We start from the raw sequence: 22,647 nt of genomic DNA, 5'->3' as shown, positions 1-22,647 counted from the left end.
GTCAAAATGGCCCAACATATCACACCGGTACCAGCCTACCCAGCATCAAGGACATATGTACAGAAAGGTGTCAGAAAAGGTCAGCAATATCATGAAGGATCTTACACACTCCCACTCCCACCGGGGAGGAGGCTATGTAGCATCCACAGCAGGACAACCAGACTCAAAAACAGTTACTTTTCCCAAGTAATAAAGCTAATCGACACCTCCACCACCACCACTACTTCATAATTTCCTGTCAGAGTCCCCTTATGTACACACACTCCTGTACTGAGCATCACTTTATGAGCATACAATCAATCTATGTATATCAGCTACTTATTTATATTCATTGTGTTTTTGATATTATTGCTTTCTTTATCTTATTGAGTTTGTATTGTGCTGCATCGGATCTGGAGTAACAACTGTTTCTTTCTCCTTTACACTTGTGTTCTGGAAATGACATTAAACAACCTTGAATCTTGAATCCAACCGAGAACGAGAGACTTGTCGATTTGGGGATCTCTAGTCTCCTCAGTGCCTGCCGATTCAAACTCTAGGATCACTGACCTTCGACTAGGGAGCCCTCCGACCTGGACTCCAAACACAGGCTCCTTCTCAGACTTCATTAACTGTCCCTGACTCTACTTCCTCCTCATTTCTTCCCTAAACCCGAACCTGCCCCCTAACTTCCCGCACTGTTTCCAAAACCATCTCTATGAACCTAATAAACAACTATGTCTGAGTCACAACATTGATGAACATCTGCACTGGACAATTTCAAAGTTCAAAGTACATTTATTATCAAGATATCTATACATTATACAATCTTGGGATTTAGAAACATAGAAACATAGAAAATAGGTGCAGGAGTAGGCCATTCGGCCCTTTGAGCCTGCACCACCATTTATTATGATCATGGCTGATCATCCAACTCAGAACCCCACCCCAGCCTTCCCTCCATACCCCCTGACCCCCGTAGCCACAAGGGCCATACCTAACTCCCTCTTAAATATAGCCAATGAACTGGCCTCAACTGTTTCCTGTGGCAGAGAATTCCACAGATTCACCACTCTCTGTGTGAAGAAGTTTTTCCTAATCTCAGTCCTAAAAGGCTTCCCCTCTATCCTCAAACTGTGGCCCCTCGTTCTGGACTATGTCCCCTAACAGGTAGCCACAAAGCAAAGAAAGCCAAAATAACCAATATTTTTTAAAAAAGACTGCCAAACACCCAATGTGCAGACAAAGAAATCATGCAAATACTAACCTCAAGCAAGTAGCATTCTGAACTAAGGTCCATAGGGAGAATCCTATCATTCAACAGCTCAGTAATATCACTGAACAATCCAAGATCCATTAATCTTCTGCGATAAACCAACAATATGACCAACCCAAGTTGCTTACCACAGTCCCCCTGAAAACCAGGTGTACTGGTTGGCAACAACTTCTCTCACAAGGGGTATTCATATATCATCATCTTATCTGAGAGATATGTGTCAGCACCTGTGAATCTCAAAATAATATTACTGAATCGGTGGATATAAACATTCTGTAGTGGAATAACCTGTAAACCATACTGTCCAGTCATCCCATTAATTCCAAGGCAGCTATCACAGAGAGCAAGCAAGTTAATACCAATTTTTTTATACACATTCAAAACCATGCTATGAGGATGCATCACAGTTTGGTGTTACAAGATTGTAAAAGTAGAGCAGAGTTGTAGGCAAAGCTCATTCTGCCATGAAAATCAGTCTGCCCTCCACTGACTTTGTCTATATTTCCTGCTGCCTTGCAAAACCTGTCAACATAATTGAAAAACCGTCCCACTCGGGTCGTTATCTTTTCTGCCCGCTTCCTCAGCCAGAAAATATCAAAGCTTGAAAACCCGCACCACCAGACTCAATAAACATGAGAAAATAATGTAATGTTGAGACTTTATAAAGCACTGGTGAGGCCTTACTTGGAGTATTGTGGGCAGTCTTGGGCCCCTTATCTTAGAAAGGATGTGCTGAAACTGGAGAGAGTTCAAAGGAGCTTCCCAAAAATTATTCCAGGATTGAATAGCTTGTCATATAAAGAGCATTTCATAGTTCTAGGCCTGTATTCTTTGGAAATCAGAAGAAGGAAGGGTGACCTCATTGAAACCTATCGAATAGTGAAAGGCCTTGATAGAGTGGATGTGAAGAGGATGTTTCCTATGATGGGAAACACTAAGACCAGGGGACACAGCTTCAGAATAGAGGAGTGTCTTTTTAGAATAAAGATGAGGAGTAACTTCTTTAGCCTGAGAGTGGTGAATCTGTGGAATTCTTTGCCACAGGCCAAGTCTTCATGTATATTTAAGAGGTTGATAGATTCTTCATTGGTCAGAGTGTGTAGGAATACAAGCAGAAGGCAGGAGATTGGGGCAGAGAGGAAAATTGGTCAGCCATGATGAAATGGTGGAGCAGACTCGATGGGCCAAATAGCCTCATTCTGCCTCTATAACTTATGGTCTTATGGTTTGAAACCTGCAGATGCTGGACATCCAAATAGACCAGACTCAAGGTCAGTTTCTATTCCTCTGTTATGAAACTCTTGAATGGACTTTTTACAATAAAGATGAACACTTGATCTCTCAGTCTACCACATCATGATCCTTGCACCTGATTTGTCTACTTCCTCTGCAACTTTGACTGTAACACTATATTCTGCCATCTGCTGTTGCACTTCCCTTTGTATTACGAGGATGCACTTATGTTTGGAATGATCTGTATGGAAGGCATGTAAGATGGTGAGGTTCTTCGGTTTTTCACTGTATCTATTTTTCACTATTCAAATTCAATTTGTCAAATTTGATTCAATAATAACTTACATACCATTCTTTCGATCTATTGGGTCATTGTGTACCCTTACGTTAGCTGTCATTTGTATTTTATTGCTTCAATCATCTGTGATAAACAGAAATAAAGATTAACTTGTCTTATGGAAAATAGCCATTGTGGATAAACATACAAAAGAAATTTTAAATCTTACACCTATTTTTCAAACGGGATCATGAAGAAACTAACATGTCCCTGCTACTTTAATACAGTAGATATATTAAGCAATCCAATTAAGTGTTCTAATAACTCTGTCAAATTATGTTAATCTGTCAAATTAATTCATTGTATTTTCTACAGAATGTACTATTAAGCATTTTAACAAATTGTGCTATAATAATAAAATTTATTCCAAAATGCTCCACATGATGCAAACTGATAGCATAATGCTGATTTTCAGAGAAGACTCATTGCTCTATTATTTTTATTATTTAATTTCAACGTACCCTTTCTGCAATATGTTTCACATCAGTTGCAGCTGGAATCTGAGTAACCTAAAGCTGTATGTCCTATCAAACTGGGGCAAAACTAACCCATACTCCCCTCATATCTGACTCCAAATATACAGCCAATCCCAATTCTCCAAATAGCAGAACATTCCAGGCATGACAGCAGGGCAACTTCAACAGCTCCTTGGATACTGATAGTCACTTGACAAATTAATCTAGATCTTCAGAACAAAAATATAGGTGCATTAAAATAATTCTGGATAATTTTCTATTTATTATTCCACTATGCAGAAACTATCCGGTTTTCCATAAGGAAGTCCTCACAGCAGTGTAATTTATATTTTCAGTTAGGGATACTCAACTTAGATTTTTTGGAAGGGCATTAATTTGACAAGAATATAATATTCAACTCCATGCAATAATGAAGGGTTGTAAAATACCATATTCAAATATGAAAGATTTTATCTTCTCTATTTCAAAGTATGGGATCAGACAAGAATAAGAGGAAAACCCCAGTGAAACAAAAATTATAGAAATATTATTGTTAAACATTCAACTTTATTGTTAATAACAAAGATTAATTCAGAAAAAATACTCATAGCTCTGACCAACCCCATAGCAGTTTCCATGGTGCTAAGTCTTATGTCACCAATCTTCACAGTAAGAATTGGAGCCCCAGGTGCTACAGCATTCTGTTCAGGATCATCTGGACAGAAATCTACAGCTATCCTAGTTACATGTGTCCCTTGGGCTCCATTGAGAAAAAACAACAATAGAGGTACAGCAGCTGCCAATGGTGCATTGAATCAAATGCAAGAGCTTGCTGGAATATTTAAAACATGATCATCTTCCCCTTATTATTTTATTGTTTGGAAGTTGTGAGGGGTACATGCACACACACACACACACACACACACTGTGTAGGATCTCTAAGAACATTTGGAATGAGCAGCTAAAATATGTTGGATAAAACGTTAAATTTTAGAATAAAGCAGAGAAGATTTTATACAAATGGACATAAAACACTGCAGATCAGAATGAAAAATGGGGCACATGTATACCTTGAGTGATAATTAAATAATTATTGATAATGTTGGAAGGCACCTGGTGATCTTACCAGGTAAACTCAGTAAATAATCCTAATAGAATTGTTTTGGTGCTGGAGATAAGAAAAATTAACAAATTCCAAACTGTGATGGCAAGGATGTACCAATAAGATGTGTTGAAATTACAAGAGAACTCCATCTGCATTTTTAAAGTCAGTAATCGGTGGATGAGTTTAATCAGAATTTAAGATCCTTTCAAATTGCAGGGAAATTTCTAAGCCAAGTCACAAAGTATGAAAGAGATTTATCACTGCTACGGTATCTCTCTCTATTAGTGGAATGCGTGTTTGATACCACAGTATTTACTCCATTTGCAAATCCTCCAGTTATGGTAACAGAGCTTGGGCAAGTCCCAATGATGTTAGGTCTCACCTCCTCCTGTTACAGTACAGAGGGTGTTGCTATCATTTTAAATATTGTCCAAGTAGTTGAGCATCTCAGATAACTCTAACGATGCATATTTCTAGGCTTCACTGTAGCTTCTCAATACAGACAGCTACTGAGATACGTATATTCACATACACAACTCAGTAAAAATTTAATCAGAGAAAAATATTTGAAATTAACAACAAATTTTTAAAAATCTAAAATCAAATAATAATTCCTTTATTTGCTGTGTTACTACAATGCTGCATGGAGATACTTAAAACATCAATGTAACATCTTCTAACCATAAAAATTAACAGCAATAGCAATATCACAAAGATCATTTAACAGCTTAAAATGTTCTTAATATCTGAAACACTTTTATGATACTGTATACATTTCTAATACAGGCGATTTTAAATTACAAGTTTCTTCATTAGTTCCCTCCATGTCTCACCATCGTGCTATTCCAGATGTTCAGAAGGACACAGGTCACAATATTTTTTCCATAGAGTTCAGTATTTCTACTTGAGTGTGGAGTTCTTCATGCTCCATCTTTTCTGCCTTCCTGAAAAAATGACAATCATTTTCAACAGGCTTTGGTTCACCAACATTTTGAAATGCAATTGAGCAGTTAAATAGTTTAGAAAGCTGTTTGGGTGACCCCGGATTTTTTTTTAAACAAGTGGCATAAATGACAAAGCAATTGAATGTACCATAGTCAGCTTCAAAATAAGTTTCACAATTAAATATGGTTTCCTGCCACAACCACTCAAATCCTGGTTACTTGCCCATGTTTTCCACATATACAGGCATTACACAAAAGAGTTCAGAGCTCTGCCCTCTGTGGCTTCTCCTTGTCACCCAGTATCTTCCTTCAGGCTTATCATGGCAACCAAACTGCACAACAGTCTCAGCATGAGGGTGCTAACCAGACTATTAACTGGATATTACCTATATGATGGGCAGTGTATGATCGTACAGCAGATACGGTACATTTAATATAGAATCTGCAATTTGCTGCATTAATCTTCATAGCTGTCAATAATCTTCAAAAGGGTAGAATTTATTCCACCTAATATTCCCTAGCAAGAAAGAACAAAATGTACTCAGCTCTTAGAACTGAATGCATCACTGATCTCACTTGCACAGTAAATTGATGTCAAACCATAAGCAGGTCCTTTCACCAGCTTCACGCTGGAAGTGACACAATTAATTTGACTTGTTCAGTTATCTTCTCAAATTATTGGTGGTAGCTACTGAGAAATCTGCCTGTTTCAGTGAGGATGTCCTTACTGAGACAGCGACCAGGTCTCTGGCACTGAGTCTGGCTCTGTGGCTCAGAAGGGAGGGCTCAGAAGAGAAGTGCAATAGTGATAAGGGATTCCATAAATAGAGGAGCAGAAAGCAGAATCGTGGATGTGAAAGAGGCACCCCGATGATATGTTGTCTCCCAGGTGCCAGGGTCAGGCATATCTTGGGTCAGTTCTCCAGCATTCTAAATGGTGAGATTGAACAGCCAGAAGTCGTGGCCCACATTGGTACCAACAACATAGGTAGGAAAAGAGAGGAAGTACTGAAGAGAGAATATGGGGAGTTAGGCAAAAAGATGAAAAGCAGGACTTCCAGGGTAGTAATCTCTGGATTGCTGCCTGTGCTATGCACAGTGAGGGTGAGAATAGGATGATTTGGGAGATGAATGTGTTGCTGAGGAACTGATGCTGGGGGCAGGTTTTCAAATTTCTGGATCATTGGGATCTCTCTGGGAAAGGCATGACCCATACAAAAGGGATGAGTTACACATGAACCCAAGGGGGACCAATATCCTTGCAGCCACATTTGTTAGGACTGTTGGGAAGGGTTTAAACTAATTTGGTAAGGTGATGTGTAACCCAGGTTAATTAAACCCAGAGTTGTAATGTTAGAAAGTTCTACCTGCGGAGGGATGAAAACAAGGTTTACCGATTTTAAAAAAAAGAACTTGGAAAAAAAACGCTATGTGAGGTAGGGGCGGGTTGGACACAGGGCGGACAAGGAGAGAAATGCAGCAACAATTAGAAGCTAAAACTATGAACTGTTAAGAGTGGAATTAGTAGTGAGTATCTTTACCCTACTAACTTGAAAACCTCAGGGTGAAACCCTCGGGGGAGAGACAATAGTGATAAAATATTTATTGAAACTACAGCTATAATATGCAACAGGTATAACGAGACAATATCAGCAGAGATCAGTGTCCAAAATCCCTTCCCTGTAGTCGGGAATTAATTCTGCAAAATCATACCAAGGCATTTGGTCAAGTTTTGCACATGCTTGTGAATTGACTTTCTGTGGATGATAAGCCACTTCATTCCAACGAATCTGAGAAACACCATGGCGAGCCACCCAAGATCGCAGAACCAGCGTGGAAACAAAACGTGTAATGATGCAGAGGACTTAATATGGTTGGATGTATACGTTTATTTTCATTCGAAGAATCTGAATTTGATTTTCTGCAAGAACTGATTACTTTTGCAAAGACTTTAGTGAGTTACTGAATGAGGTTTACTGTGTTTAAGAGTTGTGATGTTGGAGAGTTGTCGTGAAAGGAGTTAAACTGTGTATATATAATTTTTGAATTTGAATTTAAACTTGTAGATATACTGTCTGGAACTGAAACTGAAGTAAGCTATAATTTTGAAAATAAGAATTATATTTGGTTTTCTAACTAACCAGGGCAAAAGCAAAAGGGAGAGTTTAGTCTGTAAACTTTTAAATAAGGAATATCACTGATTCTAATTAAAAAGGAATTTGTTGTGGTTTGATATCTAAGATTTGGAACCTAAACAGAATGTTTGAATTTTGAATTGTTCTTGCTCATGTAAATATTTTGTACATATTATTTTTTTCTTATAAACAAACCTTATCTCCAGAAGTGTGTGGTTTCTATTCACTGCCTCCTTCTGAAGCCTAGAATCGTCTGATGGCCTGTTGCCACCTTGTGTAATTTGATTTTCTCAAGGAGTGCAGTGACTAGTCACACACGATAAGACTAGTGTTGCAGATGTGATTCAGAGTTATAAGTATGAGGATGGGGAGTTAGTTTACAACTAGATGCAGTGTGTAGTGAGACTGAAGAAGAACAAGCAGATGATAAGGCAAAATCACAGTTTAAGATGTCGCTGGAACAGTGATGACTTGCAGGTAGCAAAAACAACTATGAATTATTTTATTATCATCTCATATTTTCTCGAAAACAATCACTGCAGTCCATAGTTTGTAACTTCCCTTTCGGAGTCAAGCTTTTGAACTGCCTGCACAACCTGGCATTTTTGCGGTGTGAGCTGAAGACTCATAGGTGCAGGACAGTTGCAGTGTGCCATGAATGGGTCTGAATCATGGCAGTGGGCCCAGGCCTGGGCCTGAGAGTGAGGAACAAACCAAAGTTTGACCGATTTAAACACCAGGCTGAATTGGAAAGGTTGGATATTGGCCAAATCGAGGCAGTGGGTCCCAGGACTGAGAGCACATCGAAGCAGCAGGGCCTGGATCTGAGTGTGAGGACCGACCTGTTGTTGGACCAATTTAAGTGCCGGGTCAGATTGAAAAGGTCAGGGTGTCAGACTTGGAGGTGAGATTGGGGCTGGTGTTCAGCTTGCTGTTCAGCAATGTTTACTGATCTCTGTACTGAAATGAGGCCCGCAACTAGCAAGTTCCTGGATTGGCTGTGACTGGTTTCGTGGCAGTGGACTGACTTTCATAAATTTCAGCTCTGAATATGATTTGCTTTTTTTTAATTGATTGAACAGTTTTGTTTTTCTCTGCACTTCGGGTGTTTGGTGGTTTTCTTGTTTTTTATGGGTTCTATTGGGTTTCTTTGTCTGTAAGAAGACAAATCTCTAAGTTGTATATAGTATACATACTTTGATAATAAATTTACTTTGAATTTTAGACTTTGAAAATTGCATTCATTGGAGTGAGTTAAAGTGGAACAGGAGGCCAGAATCAAAAAGGGTGATGATTACAGGACTGAAGGTGTTATATTTGAATACATGCCATATATAGAATAAAGTAGATGATCTTGTAGCGCAGTTAGAGATTGGCAAGTATGAAGTGGGTATCTCTGAGTCATGGCTGAAAGAGGAATGCAGTTGGGAGCTTCACATCCAAGGATACAAGTTATATGGAAAGGACAGGCATGTAGAGAGAGGGGGTGGGGTGGCTCTGTTGGTAAAAAAATCAAATCCTTAGAAAGAGGTGACATAGGATTGGAAGATGTAGAATCCTTGTGGATAGAGTTAAGAAACAGCATGGGTAAAAAGATCCTAATGGGAGTTATACACAGGCCTCCAAACAGTAGACATGATGTGGGAGATAGAAAAGGCACGTAAAAAGGTCAATGTTGCAATACTGTGATTAGTGGGAAAGTAGAGGATTAGGAAGCTTTTAAAAATCAACAAAAAGCAATGAAAAAAGCCATGAGGAGAGTAAAGATGAAATATGAAGGTAAGGTAGCCAATAATATAAAAGACGGTACAAAAAGTTTTTTCAGATATATAAAGAGTAAGAGACCCTAAGGTTGTCATAGCCAGGGGTGGTAATGGGGACAAGCTCCCACTACCTATTAAATGCTCACAATGGCCTGCCTTTCAAATAGCCCCTGACAACCGAGTCCAGCTACTGCCCTTCATGTACGGCTTAGCTATAGACCCTGGCTGACAGGAGAAGAGACCAAGGTGGATACTGGCACCTTAAAATCAGTTGCTTCGGACTGATGGGGTTTACCAGCCGTGGTTGGCAGCTCATCTAGGAGAAGGAAAAAACTCTGATCTTAAAACCACTCATGGGGTAGGCTTCCGGAGGAAACCCCAAGGAAAATCCACAGCGCTGGAGTCCCTAGTCCTACATTGAGTTCAACATTGACTGACAACTCCTCCGACACCGCGAATACTGTACGGTATCAGTCTCTGCCTTCCCTCTGCATTCATCAACTGTGTGGAGAGAGGGAGCTTGCTGCATGGGCAACAGCTTTTTCTCCATATTGAACTGCCCTGGCTAATGCACTGGCTTGAGTATGACGTAGACAGCTACGACGCATTACTCACATTCGAAACCTCACTCAAAAGAGAAGCGAGAGTAGACATCGGACCGCTGGAAAATAATGCTGGAGAGGTAGTAACGGGGGGGACAAAGAAATGGTGGATGAACTGAATAAGTATTTTGTATCAGTCTTCACTGTGAAATCACTAGCAGAATACCAAAAATGTGAGAATGTCAGGGGACAGAAGTGAGTGCCACTGCTATTACAAAGGAGAAGGTGCTTGTGAAGCTGAAGTTTCTGAAGGTAGATAAGTCACCTGGACCAGATGACTTCACCCCAGGTTTCTGAAAGAGGTAGCTGAAGGGATTGTGGAGGCATTATTAATAATGATCTTTCGAGAATCACTAGACTCTGGGATGGTTATTGAAGACTGGAGAATTGCTTCTCTCTACAAACAGTAGGAGTTAGAAGAAAGGATATTATAGGCCAATTAGCCTGACTTCAGTGGAAAGATATTGGAGCCCATTATTAAGAAGGAGGTTTTGGGGTACTTGGAGGCATATGATAAAATAGGCCAAAGTCAGCATAGTTTCCTTAAGGGAAACTCTTGTCTGTCAAGTATGAGGAAATAACAGGCAAGATAGACAAAAGAGAGCCAGTGCATGTTGCTTATTTGGATTTTCAGAAGACCTTTGACAAGGTACTGCACATGAGGTTGCTTAACAAAACAAGAGCCCGTGGTATTACAAGAAAGGTACTGGCATGAATAGAAGATTGGCTGACTGGCAGGAGCAAGGAGTGGGAATAAAGGGGGTTTATTCTGGTTGGCTGCCGGTGACTAGGTGTGCCACAGGGATCGGTGTTGGGACCACTTCTTTTCATGTTACGGGTCAATAATTTGGATGAAGGAATTGAAGGCCTTGTTTGCAGACAATACACAGATAGATGGAGGGGCAGGTGGTGTTGAGGAAGCGGGGTTTCTGCAGCTTGAGGGAATGTGTAAAGAAGTGCAGATGGAACATAGTGTAGGGAAGTGTATGGTTATGCACATTGGTAAAAGGAATAAAGGCCTGGACTATTTTCTAAATGGGGAGAAAATTCAAAAACCAGAGGTGCAAGGAGACCTGCCAGTCCTTGTGCAGGATTCCCTGATGGTTAACTCACAGGTTGAGTTGGTGGTAAGTAAGACAATGCAATGTTAGCGTTCATTTCAAGAGGACTAGAATACAAAAGCAAGGATATAACGTTCATATAAGGCATTGGTCAGAGTGCACTTGGAGTATTTTGAGCAGTTTTGGACCCCTTATCTAAGAAAAGATGGGCTGGCATACAAGAGGGTCCATGGGTTGTTCACAAGAATGATACCAGGAAGAAAAGGGTTAACGTCTGAGGAGCATTTGATGGCTCTGGGCCTGTACTCCCTGGAGTTTAGAAGAATGAGGGCAGGATCTTATTGAAAACTATCAAAAATTGAAAGGCCTAGATAGAGCAGATGTGGGGAGGATGTTTCCTATAGTGATGGAGTCTCGGACCGGAGGACACAGCCTCAGAATTGAGGGACGTCCATTTAGAACAGAGATGAGAAAAAATTTCTTTAGCCAGAGGGTGTTGAATCTGTGGAGTCCATTGTTTCAGATGGCTGTGCAGGCCAAGGCAATGGTTATTTTTACACTGGAAGTTGATAGGTTCTTGATTAATTGGGGTGTCAAAGATTATGGAGAAATGCAGGAGAATGGGATTGAGAAGAATAATAAATCAGTTATGATGGAATGCCAGAGCAGACTTGATTGGCTGAATGGCCTAACTTTGCTCCTATGTCTTAGGGAAACATAATCACTTCACACTGTTCTTTGCTACATATCAGGTAGAAAAGTTGTTCCCTAAAGACCATGCTTGATTTGGGATTCCTACAACAAGGTCACTTGGCCCACCTCCACCAACCAGTTATTCTGCTCTGGTTGCCTTTGCTAGTTTTCCAGCTCTACTGCACTCTACTGGAAAATATTTACTTATGCTTATACAGATGGAAGCAATTGGTTTATGGAGAAACTTGAAATCTAGTTCAACAGCACATTGTACACAACATCCTGTAACAAACTGAAATAACTCAGGATTGTCACTACAATCAATACAAAAACTAATTGGCAACAAAATTCCAAAAGCATGGTAATTTAAAAATATATAATTTATGTATGAGTATAGTTCAGCTGTGCTGACTGAGGACTGGGGACAGCTCATTTTGGGCTCAACTTGTGTTCCACAATGCAATGTTAAGACAAGGCATCAGCTAGAATGATGAACGCTATTGTAGACGGAAAGTATTCACAGGGTTCACTTTCAGAGCAATCTTTCTCTTTATTGAAATATGATTCAATAGGAGAGTTACTTATTCTCAAATGAATGTTCTCCAGTCCAATGTTTTCATCATTCTTATATTATTTCATAACTAGTTTTTCCTCTATATCTCTACCCTTCATGCATTGTGTATACATAGAGTGAGGTAAACCTTTTGCTGAGTCGATCTCACGTACCAATGTGCATATTAGCTGTGTGTAGTTCTTCTTTTACCCAATATGTACAATGACAAACTTGTATCCTGAATTTTTATGAAGCCGTTGGTTGGCTTCATAAGGTCACAATGGTTCAATGTAACCTACAGTTTGTGGCTTGGATCATTTGAGTCGGTTATAATCTTTCACTGCCTGGTACCAACTCTTTATCTCTCTACTATATGCTCATCTCCTGCTATCTCTCTGCAGTTCTACAGAGGCAGGAATTCACTTTTCTCTAATAGAAGTCAACAATTCCCTACTGTTGTTCAGGGGATATCAGTGTGGAGTTCTGCATTGGTACATTCCAATGAGACAGGGAAGTTATGGTAGGGTACAGGTACCATGCTGTACAAAGGCTGTTGTAAATCTACAAGAAGTAAAGAGCTTACGAAAGGTTCAGAGAGCCAGGTAATGTTAGAGATCTAGAAGATTATAAGACTAACAGGAAGGACCTTAAGAAGGAAATTAGGAGAGCCAGAAGGGGCCATGAGAAGACCTTGGCGGGCAGGATTAAAGAAAATCCCAAAGCATTCTATAAGTATGTAAAGAGCAAGAGGATAAGATGTGAAAGAATAGGACCTATCAAGTGTGACAGTGGGAAAATGAGTATGAAACCGGAGGAAATAGCAGAGGTACTTAATGAATATTTTACTTCAGTATTCACTATGGAAAAGGATCTTGGAGATTGTACTGATGACTTGCAGCGGACTGAAAAGTTGGAGCATGTAGATATTAAGAAAGAAGATGTGCTGGAGCTTTTGGAAAGCATCAAGTTGGATAAGTCACCAGGACCGGATAAGATGTACCCCAGGCTACTGTGGGAGATGAAGGAGGAGATTGCTGAGTCTCTGGCGATGATCTTTGCATCGTCAATGGGGACGGGAGAGGTTCCGGAGGATTGGAGGGTTGTGGATGTTGTTCCCTTATTCAAGAAAGGGAGTAGAGATAGCCCAGGAAATTATAGACCAGTGAGTCTTACTTCAGTGGTTGGTAAGTTGATGGAGAAAATCCTGAGAGGCAGTATTTATGAACATTTGGAGAGGTATAATATGATTAGGAACAGTCAGCATGGCTTTGTCAAGGGCAAGTCATGCCTTATGAGCCTGATTGAATTTTTTCAGGATGTGACTAAACACATTGATGAAGGAAGAGCAGTAGATGTAGTGTACATGGATTTCAGCAAGGCATTTGATAAGGTACCCCATGCAAGGCTTATTGAGAAAGTAGGGAGGCATGGGATCCAAGGGTATATTGCTTTGTGGATCCAGAACTGGCTTGCCCACAGAAGGCAAAGAGTGGTTGTAGATGGGTCATATTCTGCACGGAGGTCGGTGACCAGTGGTGTGCCTCAGGGATCTGTTCTGGAACCTTTACTCTTTGTGATTTTTGTAAATGACCTGGATGAGGAAGTGAAGGGATGGGTTAGAAAGTTTGCTGATGACACAAAGGTTAGGGGTGTTGTGAAGAGTATGGAGGACTGTCAGAGGTTACAGTGGGACATCGATAGGATGCAAGACTGGGCTGAGAAGTGGCAGATGGAGTTCAACCCAGGTAAGTGTGAGTGGTTCATTTTGATAGGTCAAATATGATGGCAGACTATAGTATTAATGGTAAGACTCTTGGCAGTGTGGAGGATCAGAGGGATCTTGGGTTCCGAGTCCATAGGACACTCAAAACAGCTGTGCAGATTGACTCTGTGGTTAAGAAGGCATACGGTGTATTGGCCTTCATCAATCGTGGAACTGAATTTAGGAGCCGAGAGGTAATGTTGCAGCTATATAGGACCCTAGTCAGACCCCACTTGGAGTACTGTGCTCAGTCCTGGTCACCTCACTACAGGAAGGATGTGGAAGCCAGAGAAAGGGTGCAGAGGAGATTTACAAGGATGTTGTCTGGATTGGGGAGCATGCCTTATGAAAACAGGTTGAGTGAACTCAGCCTTTTCTCCTTGGACCGACAGAGGATGAGAGGTGACCTGATAGAGGTGTATAAGAGGGATAGAAGGATTTTGTAGCATTATTCCTTTGGGAACCCGGGTAAACCTGATCTACCTGGCTGCTGTGGTGGAACCTCAAAGATGGCAGTCAGGTTGGCTGTCGTTACTCCATTGTCTAAGCTGTCGAGTTGTTGTCCAGTCAGCAACTTGAACATAGAATAGTACAGCACTGTACAGGCCCTTTGGCCCACAATGTTCTGCTGACCCTTAAACCCTGCCTCCCATATAACCCCCTACCTTAAATTCCTCCATATACCTGTCTAGTAGTCTCTTAAGTTTCACTAGTGTATCTGCCTCCACCACTGACTCAGGCAGTGCATTCCACGCATCAACCACTCTCTGAGTAAAAAACCTTCCTCTAATATCCCCCTTGAACTTCCCACCCCTTACCTTAAAGCCATGTCCTCTTGTATTGAGCAGTGGTGCCCTGGGGAAAAAGCGCTGGCTATCCACTCTATCTATTCCTCTTAATATCTTGAACACCTCTATCATGTCTCCTCTCATCCACCTTCTCTCCAAAGAGTAAAGCCCTAGTTCCCTTAATCTCTGATCATAATGCATACTCTCTAAACCAGGCAGCATCCTGGTAAATCTCCTCTGTACCCTTTCCAATGCTTCCACATCCTTCCTATAGTGAGGCGACCAGAACTGGACACAGTACTCCAAGTGTGGCCTAACCAGAGTTTTATAGAGCTGCATCATTACCCCGCGACTCTTAAACTCTATCTCTCGACATGAAAGCTAACACTCCATAAGCTCTTTTAACTACCCTATCTACCTGTGAGGCAACTTTCAGGAATCTGTGGACATGTACCCCCAGATCCCTCTGTTCCTCCACACTTCCAAGTATCCTGCCACTTACTTTGTACTCTGCCTTGGAGTTTGCCCTTCCAAAGTGTAACACCTCACACTTCTCCAGGTTGAACTCCATCTGCCACTTCTCAGCCCAGTTCTGCATCTTATCAATGCCTCTCTGGAATCTTCAACAATCCTCTACACTATCCATAACACCACCAATTTTGTGTCATCTGCAAACTTGCTAACCCACCCTTCTACCCCCACATCCAGGTCATTAATAAAAATCAGGAAAAGTAGAGGTCCCAGAACCAATCCTTGTGGGACACCACTAGTCACAACTCTCCAATCCAAATGTACTCCCTCCACCATGACCCTCTGCTTTCTGCAGGTAAGCCAATTCTGAATCCACCTGGCCAAACTTCCCTGGATCCCATACCTTCTAACTTTCTGAATAAGCCTACCGTGTGGAACCTTGTCAAATGCCTTACTAAAATCCATGTAGATCACATCCACTGCACTACCCTCATCTATATGCATGGTCACCTCCGCAAAGAACTCTATCAGGCTTGTTTGACATGACCTGCCCTTCATAAAGCCCTGCTGACTGTCCTTGATCAGACCATGATTCTCTAAATGCCCATAGATCCTACCTCTAATAATCTTTTCCAACAGCTTTCCCACCACAGACGTAAGGCTTACTGGTCTATAATTACCCAGACTATCCCTACTACCTTTTTTGAACAAAGGGACAACACTCGCCTCCCTCCAATCCTCCGGTACCATTCCCGTGGACAACGAGGACATAAGGATCCTAGTCAGAAGCTCAGCAATCTCTTCCCTCGCCTCGTGAAGCAGCCTGGGAATATTCTGTCAGGCCCCGGGGACCTAGCCGTCCTATTGTATTTTAAGAACTCCAACACCTTCTCTCCCTTAATATCAACATGCTCCAGAACATCAACCTCACTCATATTCTCCTCACCGTCATCAAGTTCCCTTTCATTGGTGAATACTGAAGAGAAGCATTCATTGAGGACCTTGCGCACTTCCACAGCCTCCAGGCTCATCTTCTCATCTTTATCTCTAATCGGTCCTATCTTCACTCCTGTCATCCTTTTGTTCTTCACATAATTGAAGAATGCCTTGGGGTTTTCCTTTACCCTACTCACCAAGGCCTTCTCATGCCCCCTTCTTGTTCTCCTCAGCCCCTTCTTAAGCTCCTTTCTTGCTACCCTATATTCCTCAATAGACCCATCTGATCTTTGCTTCCTAAACCTCATCTATGCTGCCTTCTTCCACCTGACTAGATTCTCCATCTCACTTGTCACCCATGGTTCCTTCGTCCTACCATTCTTTATCTTCCTCACCAGGACAAATTTATCCCTAACATCCTGCAAGAGATCCGTAAACATCGACCACATGTCCATAGTACATTTCCCTGCAAAAACTTTATCCCAATTCACACCCGCAAGTTCTAGCCTTATAGCCTCATAACTTGACCTTCCCCAATTAAAAATTTTCCTGTCCTCTCTGATTCTATCCTTTTCCATGATAATGCTAAAGGCCAGGGAGTGGTGGTTACTGTCCCCCAGATGCTCACCCATTGAGAGGTGTACCTGTTGAAACCTATTGAAACATACTGGATAGGCTGGGATAGTCTTCTTTGAAACAGGGGCAATTAGGGTTTGAACTAATTGATGTGTACAAAGTTTTGAATGGCCTAAATCAGATGTCATTGCCTCTTTAAGGACTCAGGTGCTGCTTACAATTCTAATTGATCAAACCCTTCCTTCTCGTACAGCAGCAGCCAGGCACAGGTAATGTGCTCATCTTTCACTGCATAATTTCTCAGCTCAGAAGCATTGAATCCAGTTAAACAGGTCACCAATAAAACAGATAAGCACATGGTCTGAGCCACCAACGGTTCTGTAAGCTTGTGATATTCAGATTTTCTTCTGCACAAGACTGTGACTGCCAAGAAGAGCGCTAGAGTATTTTGCAGCTGAAGAGAAGAAGAAAAGGAATTTGCTCAGGTAATGGCCTTGAGGTTTACAGATCCTCAGTGCCTGGAGAAGTTTTACTTTATGGTGTACATCATCTAACACTTAAAAGCATTTCACAGAAAATTGCAGGCAAAGAAAATCACAGTTCTTTATTTTTCAGAACAGATACTTTCATATACGTGCAAGGTGTGGGATTTTCATAGTTCAATATAAATTTATTAATGTATTTGTTGGTATATACTTCCCTGAGATTCATTTTCTTGCAGGCATTCTCAGTAGATACAAAGAAATACAATAGAATTGATGAAAAACTGCACACAAAGACGGACCTACAATCAATGTGCAAAAGAAGACAATCTGTGCAAATACAAAATAAAAATAAACTAATTGATACTGAGACCATGAACTGTAGAGTCATTGAACGTGAATCCATAGGGTGTGGAATTAGTTCAGAGTTGAGGTGAGTGAAGTTATCTACAACATTTGGAGGGTAGCTGTTCCTAAACCTGATGATGTGGTACCAAAGGCTCTTGTCCCTCCTTCCTGATAGCAGCGACGTGAAGAAAACATGGCCTGGATGGTGAGAGTCTTTGAAGATGGATGCTGCTTTCTTGAGGAAGGGCTCCTTGTGGGTGTGCTCAGTGGTGGGAAGAGCTTTACTCATGAAGGATTCACTACTTTTTGTACACTTTTCCACGGTGCACCCAGTCAGGATACTCTCTGCTATGCATCTATACAAGTGCATCATCACCTGTGCTGATGGAGATTGTGCAGGAGATGTTGCTGCCAATCTGAACTGACAGGAGTCTGCAAGTGAGCAATCGAAGATCCAGTTGCACAAGGAGCTATCGGGGCCTAGGTCTTGGAGCATATTGATGAGATTTGAGGGGATGATAGTGTTAAATGCAGAGCTGTAGTCAATGAAGGGCAACCTAATGTATGCACCTTCGTTGTCCAGATATTCCAGGGCTGAATGAAGGCCAATGAAATGGCATCTGTTTAGACCTGTTGTGACGGTAAGCAAATTGGAGTGGATCCAAGTCACTCCTCAGGCAGGAGCTGATATGTTTCATGACCAGCCTCTTAAAGCACTTGATCGCAGTGGATGTAAGTGCTCCTGGAAAATCGTCGTTGGGGTAGGTTACCATGATCATCTTGGGCACCAGTATGATTGAGGCCTGCTTGAAGCAGGTGGGTACCTCAAACTGCTGAAGCAAAAGGGTAAAGGTGTCAGTAAACACTGCAGCCAGTTAATCATTAGAGATCTTCAGTGTCTTGGCCATGTACAAAGTCTGGAACGGATGGATTCATCCTCCTAATGGATGCTCTCACTTCAGTTTCAGAGACTGAAATCACAGGAGCACTGGAGACTGTGGGAGATCATCTCCATTTTCAGGCAGTCAAAGCAATCATTAAAGGCTTCTGGAACTGAAGCCTTGTTGGCACATATGTTGTTTGGCTTTGCTTTCTTGGAGGTGATAGCATTCAAGTCCTGCCACAGCTGTCAAGCATCCTTCAGTGATTCAGGTTTGGTCCAGAAATGCCAATTCGCATATGAGTTGGCTTTCTGGAGGTCACAGCTGGTGCAAGTTGAATATCTCTCTATTATGCAGCGATGATTCAAAGGGAAGCCATACTGTCTCAGGTCTACAGAGCCACCCAGAATGATTGGATTGTGCAGCAGAAATCCCAGCTCCCCCATCTTTACCTCTCCGGAATGCACTTGTGCTTGATGGAGGTTGCCTTATGTAGGGATTGAGAGTTATTGTACCATTCAAGCTGAGTGCTAAAGTGTTGGAGGAGCAACATGCCAGTCTTCTAGGCATGGTTAAAATGAAAGTGTTGGCTTGAAGCTTTGTCCGGTGGCCTGGGGTAGATCTGCAGATCAAGCAGCTTGCCATGCATTGCTTTGGACACTAACACGTCGTACAGAAGATGCCAAGAGCAGCGCCTCTCCATCCCTGAGAATGGCTTGCATTGCCCTGGCAGAGGATTCATGTGGATTTTGCCAGACCATTCATGGGCACAAATTTCTTGGTAGTAATGGATGCAGCTACAAGGTGGCCAGAAGAGTTCCCAACAGCCTCACACACTGTTGATGTGATGAGAAACCTCATCTCAAGGACTGGTGTTCCAGAACTCTTGGCCAGTAACAGTGGACCACAGTTGTTGCAGTACAGTTTCAATCATTCCTGAAAATGTGTGGAATAAGACATATTCCATCTGCAAATAGCTTGGTGGAAAGATTTGGCCAGAGATATGTATCCACAGCACCGTAAATTTGATAGCACAGGAGAAAGTGAGGGGTAACCTCACTGAGATGTTTAAAATTCTGAAGCAATGGAATATTAATTTTAAACAGGCTACCTATTTAATATGAATGTGTGACTAAAATAAGGTTAAAGCCATTGGTTCAAAGGTGATTTGAACAGTATCTGATCCTCCACCCTAACCTCTTTGTTTGCCTACACTTCCTCTGCTTCATCCTCCTCTACTACTGCCTGTTCAGTCCCGACTCAACAACATCCAGATTTTCTCTCATCTGTTTTGCTCTCTCCGCTGGCCTTGCCAACCCTCCCCTTCATTTCTATTGTGCTTATTCCACTGAGAATTTTCAGGAAAACATAGCCTTCTCACAATGAAGGTTCAACATTTCCCTTACAGCTTGAGCTGAACTATCTAGCTTCTATTTTGATCTGATCTGATTAGAATGCAGTAAGCATAATTGGAATTCTCCTGCTATGAACCATGAAGCTGCAGTTTCTCTTATGTAATCCATTAGGTCCATGCTGGATTCTATGACTTCTGGAGGTTTGTATTTGTCTCGTCAGTATTTATCATTTATATTATCTAGGAACTTTTGAAACTCTTCCCCATATAATCAGGTCCAGGTGGGCTAAAGTTCACTCAAATTTTCAAAGTACACTTATTATCAAAGTATGTACACAGTACAACCCCAAGATTCGTCTTCCCACAGGCACCACCAACAAAGAAACACCCTGGAACCCATTTAAAAAAAACATCAAACACCCGATGTGCAAAAAAAAAGAACAAATGATGCAAACAGCAAAAAGCAAGCAAATAACACACAGAATATTAAACAGCAAACCACAGAGTTCCCAAAATGATCCGGGAGTGACAGCCATGGAGTCAGTTCAGTTTAGCTCTGTGTCGATGAATGCAGGCCACAGCCACAGGGACAGCTCCGAGCCGAAGCACCTCGATCAAATCGCACAAATAGCAAAACAGAGTAACTGGAAACACATGGAATGTGAACTGTAGAGTCCTCCATACCCGTGGAGCGCGATCAGCACTGAGGATATTCATCAACAAACTGCAGAATTCGTCAAAAAAGGAGTCTCTCAGCCACACGTCATGATCGAACCTTGCAGAGTGGGGCCCAAGACTCCTGCTCTTTGCAGTAGTGAGAAGTAGACCGAGCAAACGCAGGCAAATAGCGCTGAACACCTGCTTGCCTTCTGCACACACCTCATCGGTTTCAATCTTGCTCGATACTTCAATCGATGAGGGGTAATGGAGCATTTCACGGGCTCCCATTCCACCTTTTAGAAATGATGGTCACACACTCTGTTCTCAACCTCGCCTAATTCCCCAGGAAAAAGCAAAAGTTCCATATCTCCCAGTTGGCCCAAAAATGGAAATTACAAGTTGCAATAGATCAAAGTTCAGGGGAGCAAGTGTATTTAAAAGAAGATGTCATTAATACACATTCTGAAAGAGAATGTGCTGGAACTTTTGAAAGGTAATATGTTAGATAAGTCACAAAGACTGGACAAGATATACCCCAGACTACTGTAGGGAGGAAATTGCTAAGCCTCTGGTGATGATCTTTGCATCATCAATAGGGACGGGAGAAGTACCAGAAGATTGGAATATTGCAAACGATTGGAATGCTGTGGAGATAACCTAGGAAATTATAGACCAGTGAGTCTTACTTCAGTGGTGGGCAAGTTGTTGGAGAAGATCCTGAGAGGTAGGACTAATGAGCATTTGGAGAGACATAATCTGATTCAGGATAGTCAGCATGGATTTATCAAGGGCAGGTCATGCCTTACAAACCTGATTGAAATGTTTGAGGATGTAACAAAACACATTGATGAAGATAGAGCAGTGGATGTAGTGTATATGGATTTCAGTAAGGCATTTGATAAGCTTCCCCATGCAAGGCTCATTCAGAAAGTAATGGAGCATGGGATCCAAGGAGACCTTGTTTTGTGGATCCAGAATTGGCTTGACCACAGAAGGCAAAGGATGGTTATGGATGGTTCATATTCTGCATGGAAGTCAGTGACCAGTGGTGTTCTGCAGGGATCTGTTCAGGGACCCCTCCTCTTTGTGATTTTTATATATGACCTGGTTAAGGAAGTAGAAGAGTGGGCTAGTAATTTTGCTGACGATACAAAAGTTGGGGGTCCTATGGATAGTCAGAGATTACAGTGGGACATCGATAGGATGCAGAACTAGGTTGAGAAGTGGCAGATGGAGTTCAACACAGATAAGTGTGAAGTAGTTCATTTCAGTAGGTCAAATTTGAAGACAGTAGAAAATATTAATGGCAAGACTCATGGCAGTGTGAAGGATCAGCAAGAACTTGGGGCCCAAAACTAATGCGCAAGTTGACAGTGTTGTTAAGAAGGCATATGGTGTGTTGGCCTTTATCAACCATGGGATTGAGTTCAAGGGCCGTGAGGTAATGTTACAGCTATATAAGACCTTAGTTAGACCCCGCTTGGAGTACTGTGTTCAGTTCTGGTCACCTCACTACAGGAAGGATGTGGAAACTATAGAAAAAGTGCAGAGGAGATTTACAAGGATGTTGCCTGGGTTGGGGAGCATGCCTTATGAGAATAGATTGAGTGAACTTGGCCTTTTCCCCTTGAAGCAACGGAGAATGATAGGTGACCTGATAGAGGTGTATAAGATGACGAGGGGCATTGATCGTGTGGATAGCCAGAGGCTTTTTCCCAGGGCTGAAATGGCTAACAACGAGGGGGCATAGTTTCAAGGTGCTTGGAAATAGGTACAAGGGGGATGTCAGAGGTAAGTTTTTCACACAGAAAGTGGTGGATGTATGGAATGCACTGACAGCAAGGGTGGTAGAGGTGGATACAATAGGGTCTTTTAAGGGACTCTTGGATAGATGCATGGAGCTTAGAAAAATAGAAAGCTTTGCGCTAGGGTAATTCTAGGCCGTTTCTACAGTAGGTTACATGGTCGGCACAAAATTGTGGGCCGAAGAGCCTGTAATGAGCTGTAGATTTTCTACGTTCTATGTTCTAAGAAGTGGTTTTATGAGCTGTCTACAAGATGTCGCTTTTGGTCATGTTGGTCGCTGGTGCCATGTTGATCACAATCCCCAGAGATATTTACTGTATAGATTCTTCCAAAGAACATCAATGTTACTATTCTTTTGTGATCAGCTAATGCCCCCATTGACCCTTCATTTCCACAGGCTTCTGTTTTGCTGTTTGCCTTGGGGACTTCTATTATGCACACAGAGCA

General features: G+C 41.8%; 1 long non-coding RNA gene across 1 annotated transcript in view; it reads right to left on the bottom strand.

Annotated features, from left to right (window-relative positions):
* Positions 1-5,176: 5,176 nt before the first annotated feature.
* Positions 5,177-22,647, bottom strand: part of LOC140200727 (uncharacterized) — a 36,299-nt gene continuing 18,828 nt past the window's right edge. The window contains exon 3 of the long non-coding RNA XR_011886709.1: positions 5,177-5,329. This is a non-coding gene — a long non-coding RNA (uncharacterized lncRNA). The remainder of the gene's footprint in view (positions 5,330-22,647) is intronic.

The sequence above is a fragment of the Mobula birostris genome, chromosome 7 (assembly GCF_030028105.1).
Source record: "Mobula birostris isolate sMobBir1 chromosome 7, sMobBir1.hap1, whole genome shotgun sequence".
NCBI classification, from domain to species: domain Eukaryota; kingdom Metazoa; phylum Chordata; class Chondrichthyes; order Myliobatiformes; family Myliobatidae; genus Mobula; species Mobula birostris.
The sequence above is the reverse complement of the archived record's forward strand: the minus strand, read 5'-3'. Positions and strand labels throughout refer to the sequence as shown.